This window comes from Lates calcarifer, unplaced genomic scaffold, assembly GCF_001640805.2.
Source record: "Lates calcarifer isolate ASB-BC8 unplaced genomic scaffold, TLL_Latcal_v3 _unitig_5759_quiver_3474, whole genome shotgun sequence".
In the NCBI taxonomy this organism is placed as follows: Eukaryota; Metazoa; Chordata; class Actinopteri; family Centropomidae; genus Lates; species Lates calcarifer.
In genome coordinates, this window is record NW_026117705.1 from 1 (window position 1) to 16387 (window position 16387).

Here is a 16387-nt window from a genome sequence, read left to right on the forward strand (position 1 = left end):
CGTTTTGAGGCAATTTCGGACGAAAATGGACTTGGAACAGAGCCAAAAATGTTTGATCAGGCCATACGGAAAATTCTTGTTGGGTGGAGTAGTTATTTCTTAGTTTTGCTGTTGACTGTTAGAGAAAATCCCCATTATTGTTTGATTGCTATGTGAAATAACAGATCTGCCAGTGTTATTTTGGCACGTATAAAGGGTCTGTCTTCAGCAGCCGCTGTGGCTTACGGCCACACCACCCTGAGCGCGCCCCGATCTCGTCTGATCTCGGAAGCTAAGCAGGGTCGGGCCTGGTTAGTACTTGGATGGGAGACCGCCTGGGAATACCAGGTGCCGTAAGCTTTTTTGTCCCCATCTTTTCCTGCCTATCTTACAGCAGCAGAATGCCGCTTCCTCTGTAGTTGAGACAGGGCACGCCAAAACTACTTTTATTTTGCAGCCTGTATTTCACGCTCTGTTTTGCACTTCTGTTTTATGTCACGTCGCTTTCGGCAATCGGGTATTAGGCGCTGGAAAGTCACCTCTGTAAAGTCTGCACTGCTGCCGAATGAATGAGCGCAGTCTGGGTTTTGGGCACAATGACCCAATACGTCGTCCACAAGGACGTGTGGCTCACCGATGTACGTTTTTGAGCAATTTCGGACGAAAATGGACTTGGAACAGAGCCAAATGTTTGATCAGGCCATACGGAAAATTCTTGTTGGGTGGAGTAGTTATTTTCTTAGTTTTGCTGTTGACTGTTAGAGAAAATCCCCATTATTGTTGATTGCTATGTGAAATAACAGATCTGCCAGTGTTATTTTGGCACGTATAAAGGGTCTGTCTTCAGCAGCCGCTGTGGCTTACGGCCACACCACCCTGAGCGCGCCCGATCTCGTCTGATCTCGGAAGCTAAGCAGGGTCGGGCCTGGTTAGTACTTGGATGGGAGACCGCCTGGGAATACCAGGTGCCGTAAGCTTTTTGTCCCCATCTTTTCCTGCCTATCTTACAGCAGCAGAATGCCGCTTCCTCTGTAGTTGAGACAGGGCACGCCCAAAACTACTTTTATTTTGCAGCCTGTATTTCACGCTCTGTTTTGCACTTCTGTTTTATGTCACGTCGCTTTCGGCAATCGGGTATTAGGCGCTGGAAAGTCACCTCTGTAAAGTCTGCACTGCTGCCGAATGAATGAGCGCAGTCTGGGTTTTGGGCACAATGACCCAATACGTCGTCCACAAGGACGTGTGGCTCACCGATGTACGTTTTGAGCAATTTCGGACGAAAATGGACTTGGAACAGAGCCAAATGTTTGATCAGGCCATACGGAAAATTCTTGTTGGGTGGAGTAGTTATTTCTTAGTTTTGCTGTTGACTGTTAGAGAAAATCCCCATTATTGTTGATTGCTATGTGAAATAACAGATCTGCCAGTGTTATTTTGGCACGTATAAAGGGTCTGTCTTCAGCAGCCGCTGTGGCTTACGGCCACACCACCCTGAGCGCGCCCGATCTCGTCTGATCTCGGAAGCTAAGCAGGGTCGGGCCTGGTTAGTACTTGGATGGGAGACCGCCTGGGAATACCAGGTGCCGTAAGCTTTTTGTCCCCATCTTTTCCTGCCTATCTTACAGCAGCAGAATGCCGCTTCCTCTGTAGTTGAGACAGGGCACGCCAAACTACTTTTATTTTGCAGCCTGTATTTCACGCTCTGTTTTGCACTTCTGTTTTATGTCACGTCGCTTTCGGCAATCGGGTATTAGGCGCTGGAAAGTCACCTCTGTAAAGTCTGCACTGCTGCCGAATGAATGAGCGCAGTCTGGGTTTTGGGCACAATGACCCAATACGTCGTCCACAAGGACGTGTGGCTCACCGATGTACGTTTTGAGCAATTTCGGACGAAAATGGACTTGGAACAGAGCCAAATGTTTGATCAGGCCATACGGAAAATTCTTGTTGGGTGGAGTAGTTATTTCTTAGTTTTGCTGTTGACTGTTAGAGAAAATCCCCATTATTGTTGATTGCTATGTGAAATAACAGATCTGCCAGTGTTATTTTGGCACGTATAAAGGGTCTGTCTTCAGCAGCCGCTGTGGCTTACGGCCACACCACCCTGAGCGCGCCCGATCTCGTCTGATCTCGGAAGCTAAGCAGGGTCGGGCCTGGTTAGTACTTGGATGGGAGACCGCCTGGGAATACCAGGTGCCGTAAGCTTTTTGTCCCCATCTTTTCCTGCCTATCTTACAGCAGCAGAATGCCGCTTCCTCTGTAGTTGAGACAGGGCACGCCAAAACTACTTTTATTTTGCAGCCTGTATTTCACGCTCTGTTTTGCACTTCTGTTTTATGTCACGTCGCTTTCGGCAATCGGGTATTAGGCGCTGGAAAGTCACCTCTGTAAAGTCTGCACTGCTGCCGAATGAATGAGCGCAGTCTGGGTTTTGGGCACAATGACCCAATACGTCGTCCACAAGGACGTGTGGCTCACCGATGTACGTTTTGAGCAATTTCGGACGAAAATGGACTTGGAACAGAGCCAAATGTTTGATCAGGCCATACGGAAAATTCTTGTTGGGTGGAGTAGTTATTTCTTAGTTTTGCTGTTGACTGTTAGAGAAAATCCCCATTATTGTTGATTGCTATGTGAAATAACAGATCTGCCAGTGTTATTTTGGCACGTATAAAGGGTCTGTCTTCAGCAGCCGCTGTGGCTTACGGCCACACCACCCTGAGCGCGCCCGATCTCGTCTGATCTCGGAAGCTAAGCAGGGTCGGGCCTGGTTAGTACTTGGATGGGAGACCGCCTGGGAATACCAGGTGCCGTAAGCTTTTTGTCCCCATCTTTTCCTGCCTATCTTACAGCAGCAGAATGCCGCTTCCTCTGTAGTTGAGACAGGGCACGCCAAAACTACTTTTATTTTGCAGCCTGTATTTCACGCTCTGTTTTGCACTTCTGTTTTATGTCACGTCGCTTTCGGCAATCGGGTATCTAGGCGCTGGAAAGTCACCTCTGTAAAGTCTGCACTGCTGCCGAATGAATGAGCGCAGTCTGGGTTTTGGGCACAATGACCCAATACGTCGTCCACAAGGACGTGTGGCTCACCGATGTACGTTTTGAGCAATTTCGGACGAAAATGGACTTGGAACAGAGCCAAATGTTTGATCAGGCCATACGGAAAATTCTTGTTGGGTGGAGTAGTTATTTCTTAGTTTTGCTGTTGACTGTTAGAGAAAATCCCCATTATTGTTGATTGCTATGTGAAATAACAGATCTGCCAGTGTTATTTTGGCACGTATAAAGGGTCTGTCTTCAGCAGCCGCTGTGGCTTACGGCCACACCACCCTGAGCGCGCCCGATCTCGTCTGATCTCGGAAGCTAAGCAGGGTCGGGCCTGGTTAGTACTTGGATGGGAGACCGCCTGGGAATACCAGGTGCCGTAAGCTTTTTGTCCCCATCTTTTCCTGCCTATCTTACAGCAGCAGAATGCCGCTTCCTCTGTAGTTGAGACAGGGCACGCCAAAACTACTTTTATTTTGCAGCCTGTATTTCACGCTCTGTTTTGCACTTCTGTTTTATGTCACGTCGCTTTCGGCAATCGGGTATCAGGCGCTGGAAAGTCACCTCTGTAAAGTCTGCACTGCTGCCGAATGAATGAGCGCAGTCTGGGTTTTGGGCACAATGACCCAATACGTCGTCCACAAGGACGTGTGGCTCACCGATGTACGTTTTGAGCAATTTCGGACGAAAATGGACTTGGAACAGAGCCAAATGTTTGATCAGGCCATACGGAAAATTCTTGTTGGGTGGAGTAGTTATTTCTTAGTTTTGCTGTTGACTGTTAGAGAAAATCCCCATTATTGTTGATTGCTATGTGAAATAACAGATCTGCCAGTGTTATTTTGGCACGTATAAAGGGTCTGTCTTCAGCAGCCGCTGTGGCTTACGGCCACACCACCCTGAGCGCGCCCGATCTCGTCTGATCTCGGAAGCTAAGCAGGGTCGGGCCTGGTTAGTACTTGGATGGGAGACCGCCTGGGAATACCAGGTGCCGTAAGCTTTTTGTCCCTATCTTACAGCAGCAGAATGCCGCTTCCTCTGTAGTTGAGACAGGGCACGCCAAAACTACTTTTATTTTGCAGCCTGTATTTCACGCTCTGTTTTGCACTTCTGTTTTATGTCACGTCGCTTTCGGCAATCGGGTATTAGGCGCTGGAAAGTCACCTCTGTAAAGTCTGCACTGCTGCCGAATGAATGAGCGCAGTCTGGGTTTTGGGCACAATGACCCAATACGTCGTCCACAAGGACGTGTGGCTCACCGATGTACGTTTTGAGCAATTTCGGACGAAAATGGACTTGGAACAGAGCCAAATGTTTGATCAGGCCATACGGAAAATTCTTGTTGGGTGGAGTAGTTATTTCTTAGTTTTGCTGTTGACTGTTAGAGAAAATCCCCATTATTGTTGATTGCTATGTGAAATAACAGATCTGCCAGTGTTATTTTGGCACGTATAAAGGGTCTGTCTTCAGCAGCCGCTGTGGCTTACGGCCACACCACCCTGAGCGCGCCCGATCTCGTCTGATCTCGGAAGCTAAGCAGGGTCGGGCCTGGTTAGTACTTGGATGGGAGACCGCCTGGGAATACCAGGTGCCGTAAGCTTTTTGTCCCCTATCTTACAGCAGCAGAATGCCGCTTCCTCTGTAGTTGAGACAGGGCACGCCAAAACTACTTTTATTTTGCAGCCTGTATTTCACGCTCTGTTTTGCACTTCTGTTTTATGTCACGTCGCTTTCGGCAATCGGGTATTAGGCGCTGGAAAGTCACCTCTGTAAAGTCTGCACTGCTGCCGAATGAATGAGCGCAGTCTGGGTTTTGGGCACAATGACCCAATACGTCGTCCACAAGGACGTGTGGCTCACCGATGTACGTTTTGAGCAATTTCGGACGAAAATGGACTTGGAACAGAGCCAAATGTTTGATCAGGCCATACGGAAAATTCTTGTTGGGTGGAGTAGTTATTTCTTAGTTTTGCTGTTGACTGTTAGAGAAAATCCCCATTATTGTTGATTGCTATGTGAAATAACAGATCTGCCAGTGTTATTTTGGCACGTATAAAGGGTCTGTCTTCAGCAGCCGCTGTGGCTTACGGCCACACCACCCTGAGCGCGCCCGATCTCGTCTGATCTCGGAAGCTAAGCAGGGTCGGGCCTGGTTAGTACTTGGATGGGAGACCGCCTGGGAATACCAGGTGCCGTAAGCTTTTTGTCCCTATCTTACAGCAGCAGAATGCCGCTTCCTCTGTAGTTGAGACAGGGCACGCCAAAACTACTTTTATTTTGCAGCCTGTATTTCACGCTCTGTTTTGCACTTCTGTTTTATGTCACGTCGCTTTCGGCAATCGGGTATCAGGCGCTGGAAAGTCACCTCTGTAAAGTCTGCACTGCTGCCGAATGAATGAGCGCAGTCTGGGTTTTGGGCACAATGACCCAATACGTCGTCCACAAGGACGTGTGGCTCACCGATGTACGTTTTGAGCAATTTCGGACGAAAATGGACTTGGAACAGAGCCAAATGTTTGATCAGGCCATACGGAAAATTCTTGTTGGGTGGAGTAGTTATTTCTTAGTTTTGCTGTTGACTGTTAGAGAAAATCCCCATTATTGTTGATTGCTATGTGAAATAACAGATCTGCCAGTGTTATTTTGGCACGTATAAAGGGTCTGTCTTCAGCAGCCGCTGTGGCTTACGGCCACACCACCCTGAGCGCGCCCGATCTCGTCTGATCTCGGAAGCTAAGCAGGGTCGGGCCTGGTTAGTACTTGGATGGGAGACCGCCTGGGAATACCAGGTGCCGTAAGCTTTTTGTCCCTATCTTACAGCAGCAGAATGCCGCTTCCTCTGTAGTTGAGACAGGGCACGCCAAAACTACTTTTATTTTGCAGCCTGTATTTCACGCTCTGTTTTGCACTTCTGTTTTATGTCACGTCGCTTTCGGCAATCGGGTATCAGGCGCTGGAAAGTCACCTCTGTAAAGTCTGCACTGCTGCCGAATGAATGAGCGCAGTCTGGGTTTTGGGCACAATGACCCAATACGTCGTCCACAAGGACGTGTGGCTCACCGATGTACGTTTTGAGCAATTTCGGACGAAAATGGACTTGGAACAGAGCCAAATGTTTGATCAGGCCATACGGAAAATTCTTGTTGGGTGGAGTAGTTATTCTTAGTTTTGCTGTTGACTGTTAGAGAAAATCCCATTATTGTTGATTGCTATGTGAAATAACAGATCTGCCAGTGTTATTTTGGCACGTATAAAGGGTCTGTCTTCAGCAGCCGCTGTGGCTTACGGCCACACCACCCTGAGCGCGCCCGATCTCGTCTGATCTCGGAAGCTAAGCAGGGTCGGGCCTGGTTAGTACTTGGATGGGAGACCGCCTGGGAATACCAGGTGCCGTAAGCTTTTTGTCCCCATCTTTTCCTGCCTATCTTACAGCAGCAGAATGCCGCTTCCTCTGTAGTTGAGACAGGGCACGCCCAAACTACTTTTATTTTGCAGCCTGTATTTCACGCTCTGTTTTGCACTTCTGTTTTATGTCACGTCGCTTTCGGCAATCGGGTATTCAGGCGCTGGAAAGTCACCTCTGTAAAGTCTGCACTGCTGCCGAATGAATGAGCGCAGTCTGGGTTTTGGGCACAATGACCCAATACGTCGTCCACAAGGACGTGTGGCTCACCGATGTACGTTTTGAGCAATTTCGGACGAAAATGGACTTGGAACAGAGCCAAATGTTTGATCAGGCCATACGGAAAATTCTTGTTGGGTGGAGTAGTTATTTCTTAGTTTTGCTGTTGACTGTTAGAGAAAATCCCCATTATTGTTGATTGCTATGTGAAATAACAGATCTGCCAGTGTTATTTTGGCACGTATAAAGGGTCTGTCTTCAGCAGCCGCTGTGGCTTACGGCCACACCACCCTGAACACGCCTACAGGTGAAGCAGTGCAGTGTGGGAGCTTGTGAAAATAGTTTGTGAGGTTTTTTGGTTTTTTTGGTTTAATAGAACTATATCTGGCTTTTTGCTTTTTTTTTCTTTTTTACTGAGAGTGTCATCCCCAGACAGCGGCTGCTGTTTGGGGAATTTCCCCTTTAAGTTTCGTTTTTACGGCATGACGATGGAGAAGAGACCGGAGAGAGAGACGAGACATGTGGACGGCGGAGACAAAGGAGGAAGAATCTATGAGAGACAGCTGACTTTATTAGCAGAGATCGATGGGGAGGACAATATAACAATGATGGAGCTGCTGAGAAAAGTAAAAGAAGAGTGTGGTGAAGTAATCGGCTGTAGATTCAAGTCACTGAAGTCTTATGAATTAACAATGAAGGACGCACGAGGAAAAGAAAAGCTGATGGATGGACTTAAGATTAAAGACAGCCGGATAATGGGAAAGGAGCTAGGAAACGACGAGTTGGTCGTTTCTTTTATTAATTTGCCGACGTATATTGAAGACGAGGAGATTTTGGGAGAAACTGAAAGAGTGGGGAGTGAAGGCGATCTCCCCGATTAAGCGGCGGATGTGGCCGGGAACATCAATTGCCGATGGGACAAGATTTATGAAAGTGAAATTCACTGAGACTGTTAAATCACTGCCGTACTCAACAAAGTTTGAGACAGTTGGGGGTTCTGAGCATTTTAGGGTCATTCATGATCGGCAAATAAAAGTGTGCCGACTCTGCATCCGACCGGGGCATGTAGTGAGAGACTGCCCGACGTTTAAATGTTTCAAATGTGGGAACCAAGGACACTATGCCCGAGAATGTGTGGTGACGGAGAGATGCCAGGATTGCAGAGAGAAAGTGACTCTGTGTATATGTGGGGCATCGGCTGCTTTCAGAGGAGAGATTCCCTACTCTGACATCTCGTCTAGCAGAGGGGACCTGGTGGAGGAGGTGGAAGATCCGACGGGGGAGGGAGGAGGAGTTGGCGGAGGCGGCGGATGAGCTGACGGAAGAGAGGGAGGAGGTGGAGATCGGTGGCGGGCGAATCTGGTCGCTGGAAGCGGAGGAGTTGGACAGCAGTCTCGAAGATGCTGGCTCGAGGATAACTGCGGTCAGCGAGGACGCAGGAGAGGAGAGAGATCGATTAGGTGAGAAAACTGGAGGAGGAGGGGCGTGTGTTGTAGACGAGAGAGACGGCCATGTGCGCTCTTCTCAGCTGAGCGCAGGCAGTACGGAGACGGACGTGAATCTGAGAAGTAGCGGAGAAGAGATGGATATCAGTGAGGACATGATAAGGCAATTGAAAAGGAAGAAGAAAGGGAAAGAGAAGATGAACGTGAAAAAATGAAAGGTATGAATGAAGCTCTGCAGTTATTTCTTTTTTTGTTGTTTCTTTGCATTATGAGCGCTCCAATTAAAATCTCTTCATTTAACTGTAACGGACTTAGAGACGTTCGGAAAGCAGAGCAGGTTTTTTGCTGGGCTAGACTCAGACATTTTATGTTTACAAGAAACTCATTGGAGCGATGAGCTTATGGACAGAATGAAGGTGATGTGGAGGGGGGATCTCTTTGTGAATCATGGGGGGCAGAGGGAATGTGGAGTGGCAATTTTGACCAAAGAAGGAATTGTGGACAATGTTAAACAAATATTTAAGGATACTAAGGGCAGATTATTAGTTATTGAATTTGAACTGCAAAGTCTTCTGTTTCGTTTGGTAAATGTCTATGCACCTAATATTGAAACAGAGAGAAAAACGTTTTTTGGGGAAAATGAAGGGTTTAGTTAAAGGGAACTGTATTTTAGTTGGTGATTTTAATGTATGGTGTACGAGGCTTGATGCATGTAATGTTGCAATATTCAAGAACGATGCATCGAGAACAGTACTTAATAACATCCTGCTGACTGATGATTTGGTTGACGTATGGAGAGAGGATAATCCATATAAAAGAAAATTTTCCAGAAGGCAAATGGTGTTGGGCAGCTTGAAACAAAGTAGGATTGATTTATGTTTAGTTAAAAGAAATGTTGTAAGTTTGGTAGGAAGGATAAGTTATAAGTTTATAGGTTTAAGTGATCATGCCGCCGTGTCCTTTCTCTTGGGTGAAAAAAGGGGTGGGAAGGGAGGAGGATTGTGGTGTTTAAATGCTTCTCTGTTGGAGGAGCCAAAATATAAAAAATGTATTACCGATTGTATAAAGTTTGAAAAAGGAAGTCCGCTGTACGAGGGGAACATCTGTGACTGGTGGGAAATGGTTAAAACTAAATTAAAGAAAATAAGTATCAGATATGCTAAGAGGAGGAGTTTTAGGAAGAAACAAAAGGAGAAAGAGATGACTGATAACTTAGAGAGAGAGGAAGAGAGATTAGAGAGAGATCCAAATTTAGATAGGTCTAAACTGTTGCAACTGCAAAGCGAATTGGAAAAGTTGGAAAAAGAAAAATGCATGGGAGCAATTATAAGAAGCAAGGCTAAGTATGTGGTGGAGGGGGAGAAATCTACAAAGTTTTTTCTAAACCTGGAGAAAAAGAAACAAAGGGGAAATTTTATTGCTGAATTGGAAAATGAAAAAGGTGAGAAAATAAGTGACCTGGTGGGTATTCTTGAGGAGGTTCAAAAGTTTTATATGAAGTTATTTGATAAAGAAAGTATTAATGAAGAATGTGTAGATAGATTGTTGAGTGCTGTGGATGTTCAACTGTCTGATGATGATAAACAGATCTGTGACGCTGACATTACAGTAGAAGAAATAAAAGTGGCGATTGATCAAGCAAAAAAATACAAAAGCCCAGGATCAGACGGGTTAACAAATGAATTCTATAAAACCTTTGCGGATATTTTGGTTGCCAATATTGGCGAAACTATATGGGTATATGGAGGAAAGGAAGGTGGTGCCAGAGTCCATAACGAAAGGCATAATCACAATTTTATATAAGAACAAGGGAAATGCACACAAACTGGAGAACTACAGACCACTAAGTTTATTAAATGGTGATTATAAAATATTGGCTAAAGTCTTTGCCAACAGAATTAAGAGGGTGGTAGGAAGTATTATCTCAAATACACAAGGATACAGCATACCGGAGAGAGACATAACAGATACTATTTGTTCTGTTAGGGATGTGGTGGGGCAGATGAATAAAGAAGATGAGGGGGGAGTTCTTTTAAGTGTGGATTTAAACAAAGCCTTTGACAGAGTGGAACATGACTACTTATGGCAAACAATGTATAAATTTGGGTTCGGTGAAAGACTGGTGTCATGGTTAAAACTGCTCTATGATAATGCAAAAAGTTGCGTCAAAGTGAATGGGGTGCTTACAGAAGTATTTGCTTTGAGGAGATCTATAAGACAGGGGTGCCCTCTGTCTGCTATACTGTATAGTATTTCCGCGGAGCCGTTTGCGGCCTTTGTTAAGAAAGATACAAGAATAAGCAGTGTCGATATTCCTTTTGGTAAAAAAAGTTTAATATATCAGTATGCGGATGATACAAGTATTACTGTAAAAGATTTGGAGAGTGTGAATTATGTGTTGGAAGATTTAAGACTGTATGAGAAGGCATCGGGAGCTAAGATTAATGTAGAAAAGTCGGAAATAATGTTCTTTGGTAAAGTAAATAAAGAGAAGGTTGGGGTGCCGTTTAAAGTTAGGGAGGATTTTATAAAGATTTTAGGAATAAATATAGGAACTAAGGAAAAGGAAGCCAGGGATGAGACCTGGACAGGTGTTTTGAATAAGATCAAAAATACATTAAATTACTGGAAGCTAAGACAGCTAAAATTGAAGGGCAAGGTGATAGTGGTAAATACTTTGCTATTGTCAAAAATAAATTATGTTTTAGGTGTTTTAGATTTGCCGGATTGGGTTTTTAAAGATTTGAATAACATGATAAGCAACTTTATATGGGGAGGGAAAAATGTAAGAATTGCTATGAAAACACTGATTGGTAAGGTGAAGAGCGGTGGGCTAAATCTGCTAGATATAAAAGCAAAAAAAAGTGCAATAAGAATCAAAATGGTACAGAAATTCTTGTATGGGGAAATAGAGTATGGTTGGAAAGTGTTTTTTAAGCAGTTTTTATTTGATAGTGGAGGATGCGGGCAGGCGGGGATCTTTATGTGTTTAACAAAGGGATGTGTGGATAAATTGCCATTGTTTTATAAGGAGGTGTTTGGAGATTGGGCGGGGTTCTTACAGAAAAAAGTGGTGTATGATTGTAAGGATATGAATCAAGTTATTCAGCAGCCTATATTTCTCAATCCCAAAGTAATCGACAAGGGGACCATGTTGCAAAATGAAAAGTTTGTTCTGGCTGGGATAAGACAGTTTAAAGACATTGCATATGAGTATGTACCGGGCTTATTACCAGCGAGAGCCATATATGATTGTGTAATGGAGTGGGATGAGGATGTTAAAAGGGCTGCTGTGGACAATATGTATGATAAAATCAAAAGAAGCATGCCTGTTAACTGGATGAAAATCATTGACAAGCAAACAGTTAGGCTAGAAAGGTGCAACATGCCTGAGTTCTTTGTCAATTGTGGCGGGATGAGGAAGAATTTTAATGGTATAAAGCTGAAGGTGATTTATGAGGCAATGTTGGAGAAGGAATTTAAAACACCTGCGGCGGAGGAAATGTGGAGGATATATATGTCGGACATGGATGTTAAAAAAATATGGGTAAATTTAAATGTGAGATATAATAGTCCAGAATGTGAAGATCTGGATTTTAAAATCAGACACAATAGAATATATACTAATGTGGTCCTGCATCAAGTGAATAAGGAGGTAAAGAGGGAGTGTGATGTTTTGTGGTTTGGAACCTGAAAATTTGTTGCACTTGTTTGTAAAATGTATAGAGGTGAGAGAATTTCACAAAAAATTAGAGGTATGGGTGAGAAAGAATTGGAAGAAGGGGATTTTGGATGGGAGGGATTGGAGGTGCATTTTTTTGTTTGGGCTGGAAAAAAAGAAGAGTGGTTTTAAAACAAATCTAGTTAACATAATGTTAAGTTTAGCGAGATATGCAATTTGGTGTCGAAGGAATTATGCACATTTTGAAAAAAAGAAACTGGATGTATGGAAGCTGTTTGTAGTACATGTTAGGAGATATGTGCTTATGATGGCTAATTATTTGGATGAGGATATATTTAAAGAGTGGTTTATAGATGAAAGTATGGTGATTGGGAAGGATGATACTGGAAAGTTGGTGATGTCTTTTTAGGATTCTTTTTGGTTGTATATGTTGCTTTTTATTGTTTTTTTATGTTCTGACTTTGTGCTTTTTGTCTTTGTTATTATTTGTGGATTTAGTTGTTGTATATACACCTGCGTATATGTCTTGTGTATTTATTTTTTGGGGTTTTTGGGAAGTGTATGTTGATTTGAGCAAAGTGTGTGTATATGTGTATATGTGATAAACTTTTGATAATAAAAAAAAAAAAAAAAAAAAAAAAAAAAAAAAAAAAGCGCGCCCGATCTCGTCTGATCTCGGAAGCTAAGCAGGGTCGGGCCTGGTTAGTACTTGGATGGGAGACCGCCTGGGAATACCAGGTGCCGTAAGCTTTTCCTGCCTATCTTACAGCAGCAGAATGCCGCTTCCTCTGTAGTTGAGACAGGGCACGCCAAAACTACTTTTATTTTGCAGCCTGTATTTCACGCTCTGTTTTGCACTTCTGTTTTATGTCACGTCGCTTTCGGCAATCGGGTATCAGGCGCTGGAAAGTCACCTCTGTAAAGTCTGCACTGCTGCCGAATGAATGAGCGCAGTCTGGGTTTTGGGCACAATGACCCAATACGTCGTCCACAAGGACGTGTGGCTCACCGATGTACGTTTTGAGCAATTTCGGACGAAAATGGACTTGGAACAGAGCCAAATGTTTGATCAGGCCATACGGAAAATTCTTGTTGGGTGGAGTAGTTATTTCTTAGTTTTGCTGTTGACTGTTAGAGAAAATCCCCATTATTGTTGATTGCTATGTGAAATAACAGATCTGCCAGTGTTATTTTGGCACGTATAAAGGGTCTGTCTTCAGCAGCCGCTGTGGCTTACGGCCACACCACCCTGAGCGCGCCCGATCTCGTCTGATCTCGGAAGCTAAGCAGGGTCGGGCCTGGTTAGTACTTGGATGGGAGACCGCCTGGGAATACCAGGTGCCGTAAGCTTTTTGTCCCTATCTTACAGCAGCAGAATGCCGCTTCCTCTGTAGTTGAGACAGGGCACGCCAAAACTACTTTTATTTTGCAGCCTGTATTTCACGCTCTGTTTTGCACTTCTGTTTTATGTCACGTCGCTTTCGGCAATCGGGTATCAGGCGCTGGAAAGTCACCTCTGTAAAGTCTGCACTGCTGCCGAATGAATGAGCGCAGTCTGGGTTTTGGGCACAATGACCCAATACGTCGTCCACAAGGACGTGTGGCTCACCGATGTACGTTTTGAGCAATTTCGGACGAAAATGGACTTGGAACAGAGCCAAATGTTTGATCAGGCCATACGGAAAATTCTTGTTGGGTGGAGTAGTTATTTCTTAGTTTTGCTGTTGACTGTTAGAGAAAATCCCCATTATTGTTGATTGCTATGTGAAATAACAGATCTGCCAGTGTTATTTTGGCACGTATAAAGGGTCTGTCTTCAGCAGCCGCTGTGGCTTACGGCCACACCACCCTGAGCGCGCCCGATCTCGTCTGATCTCGGAAGCTAAGCAGGGTCGGGCCTGGTTAGTACTTGGATGGGAGACCGCCTGGGAATACCAGGTGCCGTAAGCTTTTCCTGCCTATCTTACAGCAGCAGAATGCCGCTTCCTCTGTAGTTGAGACAGGGCACGCCAAAACTACTTTTATTTTGCAGCCTGTATTTCACGCTCTGTTTTGCACTTCTGTTTTATGTCACGTCGCTTTCGGCAATCGGGTATTAGGCGCTGGAAAGTCACCTCTGTAAAGTCTGCACTGCTGCCGAATGAATGAGCGCAGTCTGGGTTTTGGGCACAATGACCCAATACGTCGTCCACAAGGACGTGTGGCTCACCGATGTACGTTTTGAGCAATTTCGGACGAAAATGGACTTGGAACAGAGCCAAATGTTTGATCAGGCCATACGAAAATTCTTGTTGGGTGGAGTAGTTATTTCTTAGTTTTGCTGTTGACTGTTAGAGAAAATCCCCATTATTGTTGATTGCTATGTGAAATAACAGATCTGCCAGTGTTATTTTGGCACGTATAAAGGGTCTGTCTTCAGCAGCCGCTGTGGCTTACGGCCACACCACCCTGAGCGCGCCCGATCTCGTCTGATCTCGGAAGCTAAGCAGGGTCGGGCCTGGTTAGTACTTGGATGGGAGACCGCCTGGGAATACCAGGTGCCGTAAGCTTTTTGTCCCCATCTTTTCCTGCCTATCTTACAGCAGCAGAATGCCGCTTCCTCTGTAGTTGAGACAGGGCACGCCCAAACTACTTTTATTTTGCAGCCTGTATTTCACGCTCTGTTTTGCACTTCTGTTTTATGTCACGTCGCTTTCGGCAATCGGGTATCAGGCGCTGGAAAGTCACCTCTGTAAAGTCTGCACTGCTGCCGAATGAATGAGCGCAGTCTGGGTTTTGGGCACAATGACCCAATACGTCGTCCACAAGGACGTGTGGCTCACCGATGTACGTTTTGAGCAATTTCGGACGAAAATGGACTTGGAACAGAGCCAAATGTTTGATCAGGCCATACGGAAAATTCTTGTTGGGTGGAGTAGTTATTTCTTAGTTTTGCTGTTGACTGTTAGAGAAAATCCCCATTATTGTTGATTGCTATGTGAAATAACAGATCTGCCAGTGTTATTTTGGCACGTATAAAGGGTCTGTCTTCAGCAGCCGCTGTGGCTTACGGCCACACCACCCTGAGCGCGCCCGATCTCGTCTGATCTCGGAAGCTAAGCAGGGTCGGGCCTGGTTAGTACTTGGATGGGAGACCGCCTGGGAATACCAGGTGCCGTAAGCTTTTTGTCCTGCCTATCTTACAGCAGCAGAATGCCGCTTCCTCTGTAGTTGAGACAGGGCACGCCAAAACTACTTTTATTTTGCAGCCTGTATTTCACGCTCTGTTTTGCACTTCTGTTTTATGTCACGTCGCTTTCGGCAATCGGGTATTAGGCGCTGGAAAGTCACCTCTGTAAAGTCTGCACTGCTGCCGAATGAATGAGCGCAGTCTGGGTTTTGGGCACAATGACCCAATACGTCGTCCACAAGGACGTGTGGCTCACCGATGTACGTTTTGAGCAATTTCGGACGAAAATGGACTTGGAACAGAGCCAAATGTTTGATCAGGCCATACGGAAAATTCTTGTTGGGTGGAGTAGTTATTTCTTAGTTTTGCTGTTGACTGTTAGAGAAAATCCCCATTATTGTTGATTGCTATGTGAAATAACAGATCTGCCAGTGTTATTTTGGCACGTATAAAGGGTCTGTCTTCAGCAGCCGCTGTGGCTTACGGCCACACCACCCTGAGCGCGCCCGATCTCGTCTGATCTCGGAAGCTAAGCAGGGTCGGGCCTGGTTAGTACTTGGATGGGAGACCGCCTGGGAATACCAGGTGCCGTAAGCTTTTTGTCCCTATCTTACAGCAGCAGAATGCCGCTTCCTCTGTAGTTGAGACAGGGCACGCCAAAACTACTTTTATTTTGCAGCCTGTATTTCACGCTCTGTTTTGCACTTCTGTTTTATGTCACGTCGCTTTCGGCAATCGGGTATTAGGCGCTGGAAAGTCACCTCTGTAAAGTCTGCACTGCTGCCGAATGAATGAGCGCAGTCTGGGTTTTGGGCACAATGACCCAATACGTCGTCCACAAGGACGTGTGGCTCACCGATGTACGTTTTGAGCAATTTCGGACGAAAATGGACTTGGAACAGAGCCAAATGTTTGATCAGGCCATACGGAAAATTCTTGTTGGGTGGAGTAGTTATTTCTTAGTTTTGCTGTTGACTGTTAGAGAAAATCCCCATTATTGTTGATTGCTATGTGAAATAACAGATCTGCCAGTGTTATTTTGGCACGTATAAAGGGTCTGTCTTCAGCAGCCGCTGTGGCTTACGGCCACACCACCCTGAGCGCGCCCGATCTCGTCTGATCTCGGAAGCTAAGCAGGGTCGGGCCTGGTTAGTACTTGGATGGGAGACCGCCTGGGAATACCAGGTGCCGTAAGCTTTTTGTCCCCATCTTTTCCTGCCTATCTTACAGCAGCAGAATGCCGCTTCCTCTGTAGTTGAGACAGGGCACGCCCAAAACTACTTTTATTTTGCAGCCTGTATTTCACGCTCTGTTTTGCACTTCTGTTTTATGTCACGTCGCTTTCGGCAATCGGGTATTAGGCGCTGGAAAGTCACCTCTGTAAAGTCTGCACTGCTGCGAATGAATGAGCGCAGTCTGGGTTTTGGGCACAATGACCCAAT

At 45.4% G+C, this 16387-nt stretch overlaps 17 non-coding genes across 17 annotated transcripts; all 17 read left to right on the plus strand.

Annotated features, from left to right (window-relative positions):
* Window positions 1-219: 219 nt before the first annotated feature.
* LOC127141826 (5S ribosomal RNA) lies at window positions 220-339 on the plus strand. Its single transcript, XR_007812333.1, has one exon. It is a non-coding gene; the product is annotated as a 5S ribosomal RNA (ribosomal RNA).
* Window positions 340-837: 498 nt separating this feature from the next.
* LOC127141813 (5S ribosomal RNA) lies at window positions 838-956 on the plus strand. Its single transcript, XR_007812320.1, has one exon. It is a non-coding gene; the product is annotated as a 5S ribosomal RNA (ribosomal RNA).
* A 496-nt stretch (window positions 957-1452) lies between these two features.
* Window positions 1453-1571, plus strand: LOC127141824 (5S ribosomal RNA). Its single transcript, XR_007812331.1, has one exon. It is a non-coding gene; the product is annotated as a 5S ribosomal RNA (ribosomal RNA).
* Window positions 1572-2065: 494 nt separating this feature from the next.
* LOC127141827 (5S ribosomal RNA) lies at window positions 2066-2184 on the plus strand. Its single transcript, XR_007812334.1, has one exon. It is a non-coding gene; the product is annotated as a 5S ribosomal RNA (ribosomal RNA).
* Window positions 2185-2679: 495 nt separating this feature from the next.
* Window positions 2680-2798, plus strand: LOC127141828 (5S ribosomal RNA). Its single transcript, XR_007812335.1, has one exon. It is a non-coding gene; the product is annotated as a 5S ribosomal RNA (ribosomal RNA).
* Window positions 2799-3294: 496 nt separating this feature from the next.
* On the plus strand, window positions 3295-3413 carry LOC127141829 (5S ribosomal RNA). Its single transcript, XR_007812336.1, has one exon. It is a non-coding gene; the product is annotated as a 5S ribosomal RNA (ribosomal RNA).
* Window positions 3414-3908: 495 nt separating this feature from the next.
* On the plus strand, window positions 3909-4027 carry LOC127141814 (5S ribosomal RNA). Its single transcript, XR_007812321.1, has one exon. It is a non-coding gene; the product is annotated as a 5S ribosomal RNA (ribosomal RNA).
* A 481-nt stretch (window positions 4028-4508) lies between these two features.
* Window positions 4509-4627, plus strand: LOC127141815 (5S ribosomal RNA). The gene has a single exon (XR_007812322.1). It is a non-coding gene; the product is annotated as a 5S ribosomal RNA (ribosomal RNA).
* A 482-nt stretch (window positions 4628-5109) lies between these two features.
* On the plus strand, window positions 5110-5228 carry LOC127141816 (5S ribosomal RNA). Its single transcript, XR_007812323.1, has one exon. It is a non-coding gene; the product is annotated as a 5S ribosomal RNA (ribosomal RNA).
* A 481-nt stretch (window positions 5229-5709) lies between these two features.
* Window positions 5710-5828, plus strand: LOC127141817 (5S ribosomal RNA). Its single transcript, XR_007812324.1, has one exon. It is a non-coding gene; the product is annotated as a 5S ribosomal RNA (ribosomal RNA).
* Window positions 5829-6307: 479 nt separating this feature from the next.
* LOC127141818 (5S ribosomal RNA) lies at window positions 6308-6426 on the plus strand. Its single transcript, XR_007812325.1, has one exon. It is a non-coding gene; the product is annotated as a 5S ribosomal RNA (ribosomal RNA).
* A 6581-nt stretch (window positions 6427-13007) lies between these two features.
* Window positions 13008-13126, plus strand: LOC127141819 (5S ribosomal RNA). The gene has a single exon (XR_007812326.1). It is a non-coding gene; the product is annotated as a 5S ribosomal RNA (ribosomal RNA).
* Window positions 13127-13607: 481 nt separating this feature from the next.
* LOC127141820 (5S ribosomal RNA) lies at window positions 13608-13726 on the plus strand. Its single transcript, XR_007812327.1, has one exon. It is a non-coding gene; the product is annotated as a 5S ribosomal RNA (ribosomal RNA).
* Window positions 13727-14206: 480 nt separating this feature from the next.
* On the plus strand, window positions 14207-14325 carry LOC127141821 (5S ribosomal RNA). The gene has a single exon (XR_007812328.1). It is a non-coding gene; the product is annotated as a 5S ribosomal RNA (ribosomal RNA).
* Window positions 14326-14820: 495 nt separating this feature from the next.
* LOC127141822 (5S ribosomal RNA) lies at window positions 14821-14939 on the plus strand. The gene has a single exon (XR_007812329.1). It is a non-coding gene; the product is annotated as a 5S ribosomal RNA (ribosomal RNA).
* Window positions 14940-15423: 484 nt separating this feature from the next.
* LOC127141823 (5S ribosomal RNA) lies at window positions 15424-15542 on the plus strand. Its single transcript, XR_007812330.1, has one exon. It is a non-coding gene; the product is annotated as a 5S ribosomal RNA (ribosomal RNA).
* A 481-nt stretch (window positions 15543-16023) lies between these two features.
* Window positions 16024-16142, plus strand: LOC127141825 (5S ribosomal RNA). The gene has a single exon (XR_007812332.1). It is a non-coding gene; the product is annotated as a 5S ribosomal RNA (ribosomal RNA).
* The last annotated feature ends 245 nt before the right edge of the window (window positions 16143-16387 follow it).